Raw genomic sequence first — 14241 nt, forward strand, 5'->3', positions numbered from 1 at the left:
TTTTGAGGATTAGGACTGAAGTTGTTCCTATTAGAATAAGAAAAGTTCTTGAAAGTTTATTGGTTCCTAAGAAAATGAATAGCCAAATTGCCGGGACAAATGGAATCAAACAGATGAATGAGCAGAGGTATCCTTTGCAAAGGCAAACAAAAGTGGTGACGTGCCCCTGAAACTTAACCATAAACTATTTTTACTCTGATAGAAAGTTGGGCTCAGAATTATGATCCATTTGTTCCTGTGGGCTTGGAGACTGAAAATGTAGTGGAATTTACTACAAAACCTGTCAAAAAATCAATGCAAGATGATCATTTTTACTTGGTCCAGTTGCCAAAGCAACCTCTGACTTCACCCAGAAAATTCTCCAAAAAGGGGTGTGATCTGTTATGAATAAAGTGGGGGACAAAGTGCCACTCTAGTAAAAACACATCAGTTACTATAAAAAAGTGACAGCAAATTAGTGATGCTCTGAGTAAAATCCATACTCACTGTGGCAAGATCTAAATAATTGTGTGGATAGCTAAGCAGACAGGAGCCATTTGACAATGGTGTGTGTATAGAGATGCTAACACCACAGACTGGAAGGGTAAGGAAAAGCTCTTTCTTCATCCTATAGAGACACTGCATGCTGGATCCTCCCTGCCCTCTCTCCACACACACACATGATGAACAGTTTTCTTTAAATCTCTTGTGTGGTTAAGATGCTATTTACTAGCACTGCACAGTCTCACTGTATGAGTCATTCACTGTATACCTGTGAAGTAGATACATGAACTCAACTGCTAGTAGCTGTATGGTCTGTATGGTTATTATATGGTCTAGTAGAGCACAGAACTGGAGTCTGGGATCTCCTTAATTCTTGATAAGGCTCTGCCTCTGAATAGCCTAGGGAACAGTTTTCACCTCTCTTTGCCTCAGTTTCCCCTACATAAAATGGATATGATAATTCTATATGTTCATGTATCTACTTCACAGGTATACAGTGAATGACTCATACAGTGAGACTGTGCAGTGCTTTGAATGCAAAGTATTATGTAAGTGCTAAGTATTACAAATGGTGGTTATAACAACCCAACATTATTTTCCCATGATGCATACCAACTTAATCAGCACATTTTGAAGCTTCTAATCCTTTCCACCACAGAGGGAAGCACATAACCCAATATAAAGAAAGGGGGAAGTTGTCTACTTTATATTTTGCAACTGCCTATTTTTCCTGCCCCTGTGGTAGTACTTAATACAACAATCTCCTCCCCCAGCCACATTGCAACCATGAGATCTGACGTCACATGCTACACACATTCAGTTAGTCAGTCACATACATTTTGTTCCTCATCAGGTGCACATATGCCTCTTCCTGACAAGACAGAAAGGCATGTTCGCCATGTAGTTAATGGGAATTTTGACTTTGTTGGGAACTGGATCAGGTTCCAATTAAAACAGGAAGTGATCCCTTGTGGAAGATATGGAAATGTATCATCCTCAGATCTCTCAGCCTTTCTTGAAAAAATCCAGTGTGGCGTAAATTCAAGATCAGTTATTAGGACTGTTTATGTCCAGAAATATGTCCCACAGATGCTAACTACAACCATGGTAGCAAAATAGGACCACTGGTACAGAGAAGACACCCGTAGCCACCCAGAGGTGTTTTCAGTACAATGGGATCAATCTTCAAAGGTGCTAAGTAGGGTGTTAAACATCATGTAATAGGATAAGCATGTAACTGCTGGAAATCTCAGTGGTTACATGGTTACCCGTGCTGCAGGCTCTGCAGTGTAAAGTTTAGCTTGGCTTTATCCTGCAGAGCCCTCAGTGAAACTCTTGCTTGCTGGGATCCCAGGAAGAAGGCTTCACTGCCCAGCCACATCAAAACTGCCTACCCAGGCGATTGAGTGTAACCAACACCATTAACGAATAAGCATCTGCTTATTGGATAAACGGTTAGTCGTTTACACTCTTACACCCCTAGTGCTGAGTAAGCTGGCTCAATCCAGCAAAGCACTTAAGGGAATTGTCAAATGCATAAAATTAAGCATGTTCTGAAGTACCTTTAGTCAGATTGCTCAAACCAAAGTGCCTCACTGACTTTTATGAGCTTGGGTTCAATGTCATCTAATTCCCCTGCTCAGTTCTATACAACATGGTAGAAAAAATACACATGGCTACTATCACCATGTCAATACCAACTTTCTGCTGCTGCTACACCAGTCTTAACAAATACAGATTGAACCTAGTCTGGCATCCTCAGGACCTGACCAATGCTGAACCAGAGAATTTGCTGAACCACAGGAGCATTTTCTAGTAGCATTACTAACACTTCCATTGCTTACTGGCCTCTTATAAGACATTTAGGAGAAAATTAGAGCTAAATAACAGCATACAACTGAGAGCCAGGCCTGGTAGCTGGAAACAAACTTTATGGGACTGCATGAAATTTGGACACAACCATGATAAGTGGACATCCAGCTAACTAAAATCATGCTGGACCACATATGTTGCCGGACCAGAGAATACCAGACTAGAGAGGTTCAACCTGTATGGGAATTTTTTTTAGGAAAAAGCCCACCACAGAACGCCCAAAATAAAAGGCACATCGGTAAGTTTTTTCTCTATATACTACCAAAAGCATAGTTAGTTGCACTGCAATTCAAATTTATTAAATCATAATATTCAATATATAATATATTACATTTATTACAGGCAGTCCCCGACTTACGCGGATCTGACTTATGTCGGATCCGCACTTACGAACGGGGCTTTTCTCGCCCCGGAGCTCACGGGCGGCGGGTCGCCACCCGTGTCTTCCGGGACGAGAAAAGCTTCTCCCGGTCTCCCTGGTCTGCTGGGGGGGTCCAGCAAAGCCGCTGGACCCCCCCAGAGACCAGGGACACCCAAGCAAAGCCGCCGCCCGGGCGGCTTTGCTCGTTTGCCCGGGAGCAAAGCCGCCCAGGCAGCGGGACCCCTGCAGCCTGGGCGGCTTTGCTCCTGTCCCCCTGGTCTGCTGGGGGGGTCCAGCGGCTTTGCTGGACCTCCCCCCCAGCAGACCAGGGGGACAGGAGCAAAGCCGCCCAGGCGGCGGGGGTCCCGCCGCCTGGGCGGCTTTGCTCGGGTGTCCCTGGTCTGCTGGGGGGGGGTCCAGCGGCTTTGCTGGACCCCCCCCCCAGCAGACCAGGGGGACAGGAGCAAAGCCGCACAGGTGGCATCCTGCCGCCTGGGCGGCTTTGCTCGGGGGCAAAGGAGCAAAGCCACACGGGCGGCGGGGTCCCTCCGCCTGTGCGGCTTTGCTTGGCTCTCCCTGGTCTGCTGGGGGGGGGGTGCGCTAGTGTGCCCCCCCCCCCCCAGCAAACCAGGCTTTTGTTGCGGGACGCCTCGGGTAGAGCAGCTGGGGTGCTTCCCGGTTGGTCCTGTGGGAACCTACCGGGCAGCGCCCCAGCTGTTCTGTCCCAGGCTCCAGATTCAGCAGCTGTTGAAACTGATCAGGCTGATTCCAGGAAGCTGAGGGCAGAGCAACTCTGCCTCCAGCTTCCTGTAGTCAGCCCCTGGTCAGTTTCAGTGGCAGCAGCTGAATCTGGAGCCAGTTCCGACTTACATACAAATTCAACTTAGGGACTATAGGTTTGTTCTTATCTTGTACGTAACCCGGGGACTGCCTGTATATTATAATTATTCTTATTATTATTTGTGGTTGCACCTAAGAATGCCAGTCATGGACCAGAATCCATTTGTGCTATTACACAGGGTGGAAAACATGTAGTTGGAAAATATACAGGTGCTGGGTACGATTTTAATTTTTCTCCTTCAATTATTTAGTCAGGAGTTTCCTTCAGACAAAATAAAAGATTCTGTTTGACATTAATTATAGGACAAAATGTTCAAAGGGATTTTATTTATTAAAATTCAGATTTTGTTAGTGATTTTCTACATATAAAATAAAATTGGAAATTATTTATGTATTTTTAAATATATACAAGAAAGAGAAAATATGATCAGAGGACACTTTCAAGTTATGATTTCCTGATGCACTATTGCTTTACACTGGTGTAGAGTCATTTACTACTGGCCAAAATCAGTGTATAACGCTGCCAAAATGGTGGCCTTTCATAGCTTGGGTAAGTCACATCATCGCTCTGTGAATATGTATCCCTTCCAACCCATTGTTCCTTTTGTCTATTTAGATTGCAAGCTCTTAAGATAGGGGACTGTCTCTCATAATGTGTTTATACAACATCTCACAATGAGATCTCAACTGGGGAATCTGGTTTCTACTTTAAAGTACATAATTATTATTAATAATTGATATACATACATCAGCTGAGTTTTTGTGGGTGTATCATAAGCCCCACTTCAATGATCAGTTACTCGTCAGCTCATGCCACCGTCTCCGGTGTGGCTCATGGGAATTCTCATGCATCATTAAATAATCATTTAATAATTTTACTGTCTCTCTTTAAATATGTACGTCTCTGAAGATGTTGTTGATGAGTCACTGCTGGTGCTTTTTAGAGCTGGCTTCTATTTCCAATATGTCATTCATTGATTCATGGTGGGGTACCTACCCCATGTGATGCTGAAGAGTCCATTAGTAGCATTCCTGGAGCTGATCAGCTTTTTATTCTCACTCCGCAACTATAGGTAGATAACAGTTGTGGGATGTATTTTAAGGCTTTACAGGCCACACAGGGCCCTTGGGATGCACATTGTGTCTCCGTTGTGTCTCTGATTAACAGTATAGGGAAAGGAACCTATAAAATCTAATCATAATATTTTTCAATTTTATAGGGACTTTTGTCTGATGATCCCTAAACTTAAACATTGGGGTATGTCTAAACTACATCCCTTTTTTTATATAGGGCTGTAAATTAGACATATCGAAATGGCAAATGAAGCTGGGGTTTGAATTTCCCATGTTTCATTTGCATAATGGCGGCTGCAGCTTTTTTTCGAAAAGCTGCTTCTCGGAAAAAAAAACGCGGTCAGGACGGGGATCTTTCGACAGACTCTGTTTCGAGAGATCCTGTAACCCTCAAAAAATGAGGTTTACAAGATCTTTCGAAACATGACATTTCTGTGGAAAGATCCCCATTTTGACTGCATTTTTTTCCCGAGAAGCGGCTTTTCGAAAAAAAGCCGCAGCTGCCATTATGCAAATGAAGTGTGGGAAATTCAAATCCCGGTTTCATTTGCCATTTCAATATGTCTAATTTACATCCCTATATCAAAAAAGGGATGTAGTTTAGACATACCCTTAGGGTACATCTACACAGCAGTCTTATTTGAGAATAACTGGCGTTATTCCAAAATACGATAGTGTGCATCTACACTACAAGCCTTTATTTTGAATTAATGCTGAGCTGAAGGACTTCTTATTCTGACTCATGGTAACCCTCATTTCACGAGCAATCAGGGAAGTCAAAGAAAGAGTGTTCTTCCTTTGACTTCTTGTTGTGTAGACAGCACCAAAAGCCAAATTAAGCTATTTCGACTTAAGCTATGCAATTGGCATAGCTGAAGTTATGTAGCTTATTTCAACATTAGCCCTGTGTGTAGAAGAACCATTATCGAGCCTCATGACCCTACTGTCAGGGAGGTAAGTGTTGTTCTCGCCAGCTTTGGATGAATTATGACACAGCTAAGTTAAATGATCTGCTGTTCTGGACTGTTTTCTCTGGAATTGTCCTCATTTCAACAAAGCAACCCAGGGCTCAACAGAGTCCTAAAATTACTACTGAGAGCCACATGGCATCATCAACACATGATTAAGTCTGTGTCATAGCGTTGCATTTGCCTCAGAAGTGAGTAGGTCATTTTATATCCAATCCTTGCTTCCCAGCAGTTGGATTCATAGCTTTGCCATGGACTTGTATGACTTCGGACAAGTCAGTTGCTTTGTCCCTGTTTCCCACTCTGTAAAATAGACATCCGAACACTCAGAGTTCAAGTGACCACCTTCCTTTCAAGGAAATTACAACTGTATGAAAATAGGAACTCTCCCCTCTCTGAAGCCTACACCCAGACCTGATTTATTTCCTTTTTTAAAATCTCATGATTATCCAGTCAATTGTGATGGTTTTAGTCTTCTCACAATCTTGGAGCACTTGACTTTGGCAATGCTGCTTCAATCAGGCAACTCTAACCGGTAGTTGTTTTGCAGTGTATTGCTGACTCTCATGGGCAGATGCACTCAGCTAGCACAGTATCAGACTTCCCAGCCCATTGCCCCGGCTTCCCTGAACAGATGCAAGTTGGATACAAACAAGAGGAAGTCTCCTTTTTCACCCAGGCTGGGTCTCCACTAGGGGATAAGTTCAAACTAAGATACACAACTCCAGCTACATTAATTGTGCAACTGGAGTCAAACTATCTTAAATTGAGTTTTGGTGCCATCCATACCGAGGGAGGTTGATGGGAGCACATTCTCCTTTTAAGGAGTAAGGGAAATCATAGGACCAGGACTACTGCGCTCAATGGGAGTGCCCTCTCAGTTCAAATTAGTGTGTCTTCACTAGACCTGCTAATTTGAACCCTGGAAGATTGATTGTGGCAGCTTCAATCTTTTCTGTAGTGTATTTCCATGGGCTATTCAGAAGCAGATTAGGGATTTCTGGGGCCCTGAGCTAGAGCAAGTGGGGAGGCCTCACAACCCCTTCCACCTTTAGTCCTATCCTCCCACCCTGGTCCTTATGCAGAAGCACTGGAAGGGCAGAATGGATCAGGGCACAGGAGAGCCCATTTTTCCAGGCCCCAAGTTGGCTGGGGCACATACCCTGCTGGCCCAGAAGCTAATTTGCTACTCCAGTTTCACAGAGGATACACTACCGGCTATGGTGCGGGGCACAACCTCATCCGAGTTAGAGGGGCAGCTCTCAGCCTCTGACTGCCAGGAGTGGGGAGTGGAAGAGGAGATGGATCACTCCATCCTTGCCCTAGGCTATTCTGTAGGTTTTCCTGAACCTCTGGCACGGGCAGGGTGGGAGCCAGGCTGCTGGGCTAGCGGACAATGGCAACTGGTGCTTGCAGGGAAGGGGCATGCAGGGGCACCCCTCTTTGCAATTACAATTTTGGCAGGGGCATAGGAATGGGTGAATCTCCCCAGCCAGCTATCAGGTCGCCTAGGCTAGCTAGTCCATGGCCTGATGATGCCCTACAGTCTGGCAGACAGCTCCTAGGCTCAGCCAGCGCTGCACCCCGCCGCCCACGAGGCTGGGAAGGGGGGAGCCAGCTAAGCAGCCCTGCATGGCGCATGGCCCAGCAGCATACCGCCTCCCCTCGACCTGCGCGGGCAGAGCACCGGGGAGTTGAGCTGGGGAGGGGTGGGTAAAGAACTACAATTCCCATGATCCCCCTGCGCGCTGCCGCGGGGTGATGAAGTCACCACGCCCCGCCCACCCGCCGGAGTGTTGGAGCTGCCGCTGCGGGCCGCCGCGGAGCCAGAGCGTTGGAGGCTCGTTGGCGGTTGGCTGCTCGCGCTCGTGTTCGCGATCCCGGCCACAAAGGGAACTGCTCGCGTCGCGCCGCCGCCGCCCTGCCGCCTGAGGGGAGGCGCTTTGGGCTCCGCGCCCCAGCCCGTCGTGGGTTCCTCTCCCTCGCGGGGCGTCTGTGGACCCGGAGCGGCGGGGCAGCGCCTCCGGCCGCGGGGGATCGCCACGGTCGGCGCCGCTGGTTTGGCCCGGGTGAGTCTCGCCGCTGTGGGCCGGTGTGTGGTAACCGGGGGGTGGGGGGGGGGCAGAAATCCCCGCCGGGTCTCCCTCCCCCCCCGCGTCCTGCGCTGCGTTCTCCTGCTTGGCACGTCGGGGGGTGTCGTGTCCACCCCTGCCTGTCCGCGCCGGGCTTTCAGTGCCCCCAACGGGCCATTCCCGGGCCCCGTCCGCCCCAGCCCCTCCGCTGGGTGCGCGGCCCTGGGTCGCCGAGCCCCTCTGGCTCCCTTTTTAGTGTCTTACAACTTTATTTAGTTCTTGTCTCCCCCCCCCCCCCCCCGAAACTAGACGCGTCTCCCGAGCTCTGACTTCATTTCCTTTAGCCCAGGACCCTGTTTCCACACCGCTCCGTGGAGCGGCTGGGGAGCAGAAGGGTCAAAACAAAACAAAGGGGCTTTTGTGGGCCTGGGTTAAACTCGTAAGTCGTGGCGTTTCCTAGATGACACAATAGTTTCCCTGCTGTTTACTGGGGAGGAATCCCCATAACCAGTCTCCAAAAGTCAGTTGAAATGTGTGTTGGATTATTTCTAAGCTCTCTCACAATGTCTGTGTTGTAATAGTTTTCTGTGCCTTTCGCCTGTGTTTTGTGGCTCGTTTAAAGAGGATCTATGAGCCAACACAAGTTTAGTTTGCTAGCAGAAACAAAATTGTGTAACCCATGTCCCCACGCTCTTTACAGGGGTAAGCAGTGTATTTGCAAAGGTAAAATAATAGCTGGGGGACATGTATTAAAAAAAAGATTAATTTCAAAGGCAGAGGAGAGTAAGAACAGCTATATTTTCACATGTGATTCTTTCCCAGGCCCCTCCCCCCATGCCAAAAATCTCTTAACTGGGTAGAGTGACCTGTACTTTCATGCTGATTGTGTGTTTCTTTTAAGTAAATGTGACTCAAAATCTATGGTTACATGATCTGTGCTACACAGAGTTCCGTGTGTGTGTCTACGCCTGCTGTACTTCAACAGTAGTACTTTGTATTTTCAGATTACATTCAAAGGCCTTCGATTTTTTTTTATTGAACTAAGTGTTTAAAATCCACCGCTCTAAAATTTTGTAACTTTAGTTGGCGATAGACTGAACTACAGAGGTTGCTTCTGAATGTGCTCAGCAAAATGACTTTTTCCTAAATCATGAATTTGCAAGAGGGTGCTGGGTGGGAAAAGGTTGTTTCCTGTTTTTGTGAATACAAAATGTTGCAAAATAGAAAAGATGTAATGTCCTGTTAAGATGATTGGGTCTTTAGCACTTTGTATGCTGTAGATGTATTAGGGGAGACCTACCCTGAAGATTTCCTATGCAAGTTTCCTGGATTATTTTTATGAATAGAACATAGTTCCTATTATGATATTTACAAAATGTGATCTTTTTTTTTTTTTTTTTTTTTTATTTACAAGTCTTCTAAGTCAATTTTCATATGTGATCAGTGATTGTGGTTGTTTCAATTTTGGGTGCCTAAAATAAGGATTTGTTTGTTTGTTTTTTAAAGGCCTGACTTTCAAAAATTTCTGAGTACCCATTGTTTGAAAGCAAGGCCCCTTTTTGAGGCTCAGGTTTGGCATCTAAAATCACTAGTTACTCATGACAGAAGCACATAATATGGTTGTTAATTAATTTAATACCCAAGAATGAGCCAGCAAAGAAATTTAGTCTTAATGTACCAGTTTTAAAATTTTATTTTAGAGGCGATAGAGTATCATGACTGTTGTTTTGGGAAAGTGATTAAATGAGGGAGGGGACATTAATCGGATATAACTTGATATAATTATGTAGCTAAAGTGTTTGGCTCTAGAGGAGGTACAGCAGGTCAGTGATCTGGGAATTATTTCAGGGAAGTTCTGTATTACCTGTGTTAAACTGGAGACTAAATTAGATGATCACAGTAGTCCATTCTTGCTTTGAAATCTATTAATTGTGCTAGCATTTTACTTCTGAGAAGAGTTCAAAAATAATTACTGAAATTCCAAATAAAAATGAGTTTGCTTAGTCTTCTCATAATCCTGATTTCAGTATATTATTAAACCATTATGCAGTTCAGCATCAGTCTTATTTGCTGCTTCTGTCAAGAAGTCCAGAACTAAAAACAGGACTGTATAATAGTCTGAGGGGTAGCTGTTACTCTGTAACTAAAACAAAAAAAAACTTAAACCCCACACTGGTCCTATATAGCACCTTAGACTAACCAAAACGCGCACAGATAGTATCTGAAAAAGTGAGTTGTGCCCACGAAAGCTCATAACTATCTACACATCTTTTGGTTAGTTTCTAAGCTGCTACAAGACCATTGTTTAAGGTTTTTTTTTAGGACTGTATAATGTCAGGATTGCGGTACAGTGGTAAAGTTTTGTACGACAAGTGAGCCCGGTATCTGATTTAGTCTGAACAATATTTATACCTCCTTTAATGAATAGTAAATCTAGTCCTAATAGTTTCTCTATAATGGAAGAAAAGTCTTGTTTAAAAAGAATTGTGGAATACAACAGGGAATCTAGTTTGAAAACTAAGGCCATGTGTAAACAACAAAATTACTTCAACCTAAATAAAACATTTGTGTGCACACACACTTGGCTTCTTGCTTTGCTGTTGTGTGTCCTCACCTAGAACACTTTATTATATTGTGGAGCATTGTGGGATGGCTTGTGAAAGCCAGTAACAGTTGATGCAATTGACATGCTAAGCTGACACTGCATCAACTTAATTACATTGAGTGTGATCCTACATCACTGAGGGAGGTAATGTTACTAAGTTGGCAGAGAGGTGCTTCTTAGGGATGTAATAGCATAGTCGACTAACCAATAAGCAAAAGCTTATGGGTTAATGCTATAGATAACACACATTTCCTCCCCCGCCAGCCTTGCCTCATTGTGAGGCTGGGCCAGCCTGGCTCGGTCTTAGCTAGTGCTAGATCCTTGACTTACACTTTAAATGCAGAGTCACAATGGGGGGTATTAGAAGCCAGGTGGACAGGCAGCGTGGCTCATTTCCAGAACTCACTCGGTCTGGCAGCTCAGCCCCTCCCCACTGCTGCCTCTGTATCAGAGACAGCAGGGCGGGGTGACAGGCAGCCAGTCTGTGAGGGGAACTGGTTTTTAAACCGGCTCCCCTCGCGGACCAGCTCCGACCTGGCACCCCATGCTGCTGCCTCTGATACAGGAGCAGCAGCGAAGAGTGGCAGGGGGACTATTTGGGAGTGGGGCCCAAGTGCACTGGCTACTGGCCCCACCCCTGGGGTCTGTAGAATAGTTGAGGAGTCCTGTGGCACCTTATAGACTAACTGAAGTGTAGGAGCATAAGCTTTCATGGGCAAAGACTCACTTCGTCAGATGCATGACGCCGCTTTTGCAGATTCAGACTAACACGGCTACCCCTCTGATACTAGAATAGTTGAGTAACTGATAAGAATTCGTGAGGTTAATCAACTATTCAGTTAACCAATATCTAACCTCCCTAGTGCTTACGTCAGTGGGAGCCGAATTTAAGTGAAAATACTTAGGTTGACAATGCAGCATATATAGACCAATCTGTTGGCGTAGGCTAGCCCTAAAACCATTTGCAAGTTCTGATTTCTTTACTGATTGAAAAATTGAACTGAGAGTACACATTGACTTTTCTGGTTTAAGTCAGCGTCAAAAATCTAGCTTCTCCAAACATTCATTTATAGCACGTTACTTAGTAGCTAATGTGCTGTTTGTATAAAGAGGTTATTGCTTAGATCACTAAAGCAATCTGGATGGTATTAACAGCAAAAGTTCAGATTGTTTTCAATTTTCTTTCCTTGATCTCTAGATTCACAACTGCACAAACTATCTAAGGAAATGACAGTGAAAAGTTGGTGTAGGAAATAGGTCAAGCACTGCTAAATACTGCTGAGCCAGTTTCAGTGGAACAAAGTGAGCATGTTTCCATCTGATCTAGTTTGTTTCATTTCAATTTACTTGTCACAATACATGTGTATGTTACACACTGCAACCTGAGGCCATTAGTTTAACTGAAATTGGTGTTGAACTTTAAGTACCAAATCAGGAGTGCATCTGGGTAGACAGAGTAATGGTGAGGGAGGTAAGAATTTTGCATTTGTCTTAAGGGCCTAATGCTATGAGATTCTAGGCACCCAGAACTTGCATCAAAGTTAGTCCGATGTGAGGGTGCTCGGAAGAATGCAGACTTGGATCGTATGTTCCTTCCACTTCTCCTCTGTGCTGCCACTATCGTTTTCCGTGATGTTACTGAGTTTCTGTGGGGGGAGAGACAGGACTTGGCAGATATGCACACCACTACCATGTTTTCACCTCAAAATAAAACAAATTTGTTTCACAAAACAAAATGTAGTGGCATTCTAGGGGTGTCTAACATTATTCCAATAGACCTTACATAATTAATCAGCACAAACTTCTTTAAAACAATGTTTCTAGTTTAAGGTACTGCTGTTAGTAGTGCATTCAGAAATCATGATATCTTACAATTTTATTTTGTCTGGTTTTTTTGTACTGGAAACTCCTCAAGTAAGAACTCTTGACAGGTCCAAAATAACATTGAAAAACTTCAAATATAATTATAAAAACCTGAATCTTGGCCTGTTGCACTCCTCCCCCCTCCTTAAATGCAGTAAAAAATCTGTTTCCAACATAGAAAAATGAGTTGAATGTATCCCAGGCAGATTAAAAAAAGATATTAAAGAAAATTTTGAAAATAATTAAGTGTATAGTAAATCACTTTCAAAAACTTTATGCAGTGTTTAGGACTGTTAGAAATCATTTATTTTAGTAATCATGTAACTGCATTGATTCTTAGCAGTTACACGGTTATTCATTTACTCCCCCCTCCCCCGGGGTGGGGCCAGCAGCAGCCAGTGTGCACTCAACCCCACTCCCAGGGAGCCCCCTGCCACCTTGCACTTCTGCCTGTGTATTAGAGATAGCTGGGTGGGTGTTAGTAATTGCTTATCAGTTAAACAGTTAGCTGGCTAGCCATTAACATTCCTAGTGGTGATTAATCTCTTTGCTGTACATATGCCACCTGCATTGTAACCATCCTCCATTCTGTCTCAGATCACCTAAGCGTAATGATTGATCTGTGAGGAAGGGGCTATTTAGGAATCATTGTCTTTCTGGCATTATCTACCTGACCTTTGATAGAACTGTTGGGGGGGGGGGGGAGGGAAGAGGGGAATAGAAATCTTCTTTGGAATCAGTCTTTCTTTTTGACTTCCGATGGTGCACAACTACATCAGACCTTTCCTCTCCTTGGATATGGTGTATCCCAGCCTCACAATGAGGTAGTAATGTGCTTTCCTTTCCAGGCTTACAGTTTACTAGGGATGTGAAAGGTTAACTGGTAAGCATCACCTTTAATGGGTGATGCATACTGGTTACAGTTAACTGGTGGGGGCATGGGGCAGAGGATTCCTCCAGTACTGCAAACGTCTGGAGCAACCCCTGTCCACAGCAGAGAGCTGCTTCAGCCTGGCCACAGCAGTGGAGGAAGGGTGGGGAGTGCTCCAGTCCAGCTGGGGTGGAATGGTCTCTCTTAATTGGTTAACCAGTTAGACAAGATTTTTACATCCCCAGTTTATGTACACTTCTGTGATCTCTGATCCCATGTCAGTACATAGAATGTGTCCATTTATTTGAAGTGAATGTCAAACACTCCCTGTCTGCTCTCTAGCAGAGCAGGCTACAATACATTTTGGCTATGCATCCCATAGAGGCTGATGAGGCTCTTGGTATGCCCCTCTGCATATTGGCTGTTCAGCAATATCAGCCAAGTTATGTTTTGTCCAAGTACTAATAATTAGGCCTGTAATTCATTAATCACATAAACATCCATCATATCAAAGAGAAGGTTAAGAGGTGATTGCCTCATGGTCTGTTAGTACGGACATGGGGGATATTTCTGATTGTAGATAGCTATTTAACCTGACAAAGGCATAACAAAATCCATTGTCTGAAGCTAGATAAATTCAGGCTAGAATAGTGAAAGTAATGCATATTGGGGCCATTTATCAGGGGATGTCTTTACATCAAGATTTTTTTTTAAATTATATTCTCTTGTTCTGCTACTGGGTATGGTTTTGATAAAGGAATTGCTAGGTGAAAATCTGTGGACTGTATTCAGGAGCTCACACTAGATGATAATGATCCCTTCCTTCCCATAAAAATCTATTAGTCTATAATGATCCTTCCTAATAACACTTTTCCTTTCAGCAACCCATCATTAATGCTTATAGTCTCTCTTGTGCATTAATTCTTCCACTTGGACATATTTAGCTGTTAGTCTTTCAAGAATACTTTTGCAATTATGTATCACTTTGTAAAGCATTTTGAAGATGAACAAACATTAAAAATATCCCTTTTCCATGAGCTAGGATGGGCACCCCTATTTTACACGTGCAGGAGAGTGGACATTGAGGTACAAAGAATAAGGGTCTGGGATTGTATCCATTAAAATCGGTGTATGGTTTGCCATTAATGATGTGGGAACAGGGTTCGGCCCTAAGTTAAATTGGTGTCAGAACTGCTATTAGTTTTTAAGGAATCAAACACCAGATCTTATGT

At 44.2% G+C, this 14241-nt stretch overlaps 1 protein-coding gene across 1 annotated transcript in view; it reads left to right on the plus strand.

Moving 5' to 3' along the window:
* Positions 1–7386: 7386 nt before the first annotated feature.
* Positions 7387–14241, plus strand: part of PELI1 (pellino E3 ubiquitin protein ligase 1) — a 61643-nt gene continuing 54788 nt past the window's right edge. The window contains exon 1 of the mRNA XM_075925588.1: positions 7387–7667. The gene's annotated coding sequence lies outside the window, so the exon portion shown is untranslated. The remainder of the gene's footprint in view (positions 7668–14241) is intronic.

The sequence above is a fragment of the Pelodiscus sinensis genome, chromosome 3 (assembly GCF_049634645.1).
Source record: "Pelodiscus sinensis isolate JC-2024 chromosome 3, ASM4963464v1, whole genome shotgun sequence".
In the NCBI taxonomy this organism is placed as follows: domain Eukaryota; kingdom Metazoa; phylum Chordata; order Testudines; family Trionychidae; genus Pelodiscus; species Pelodiscus sinensis.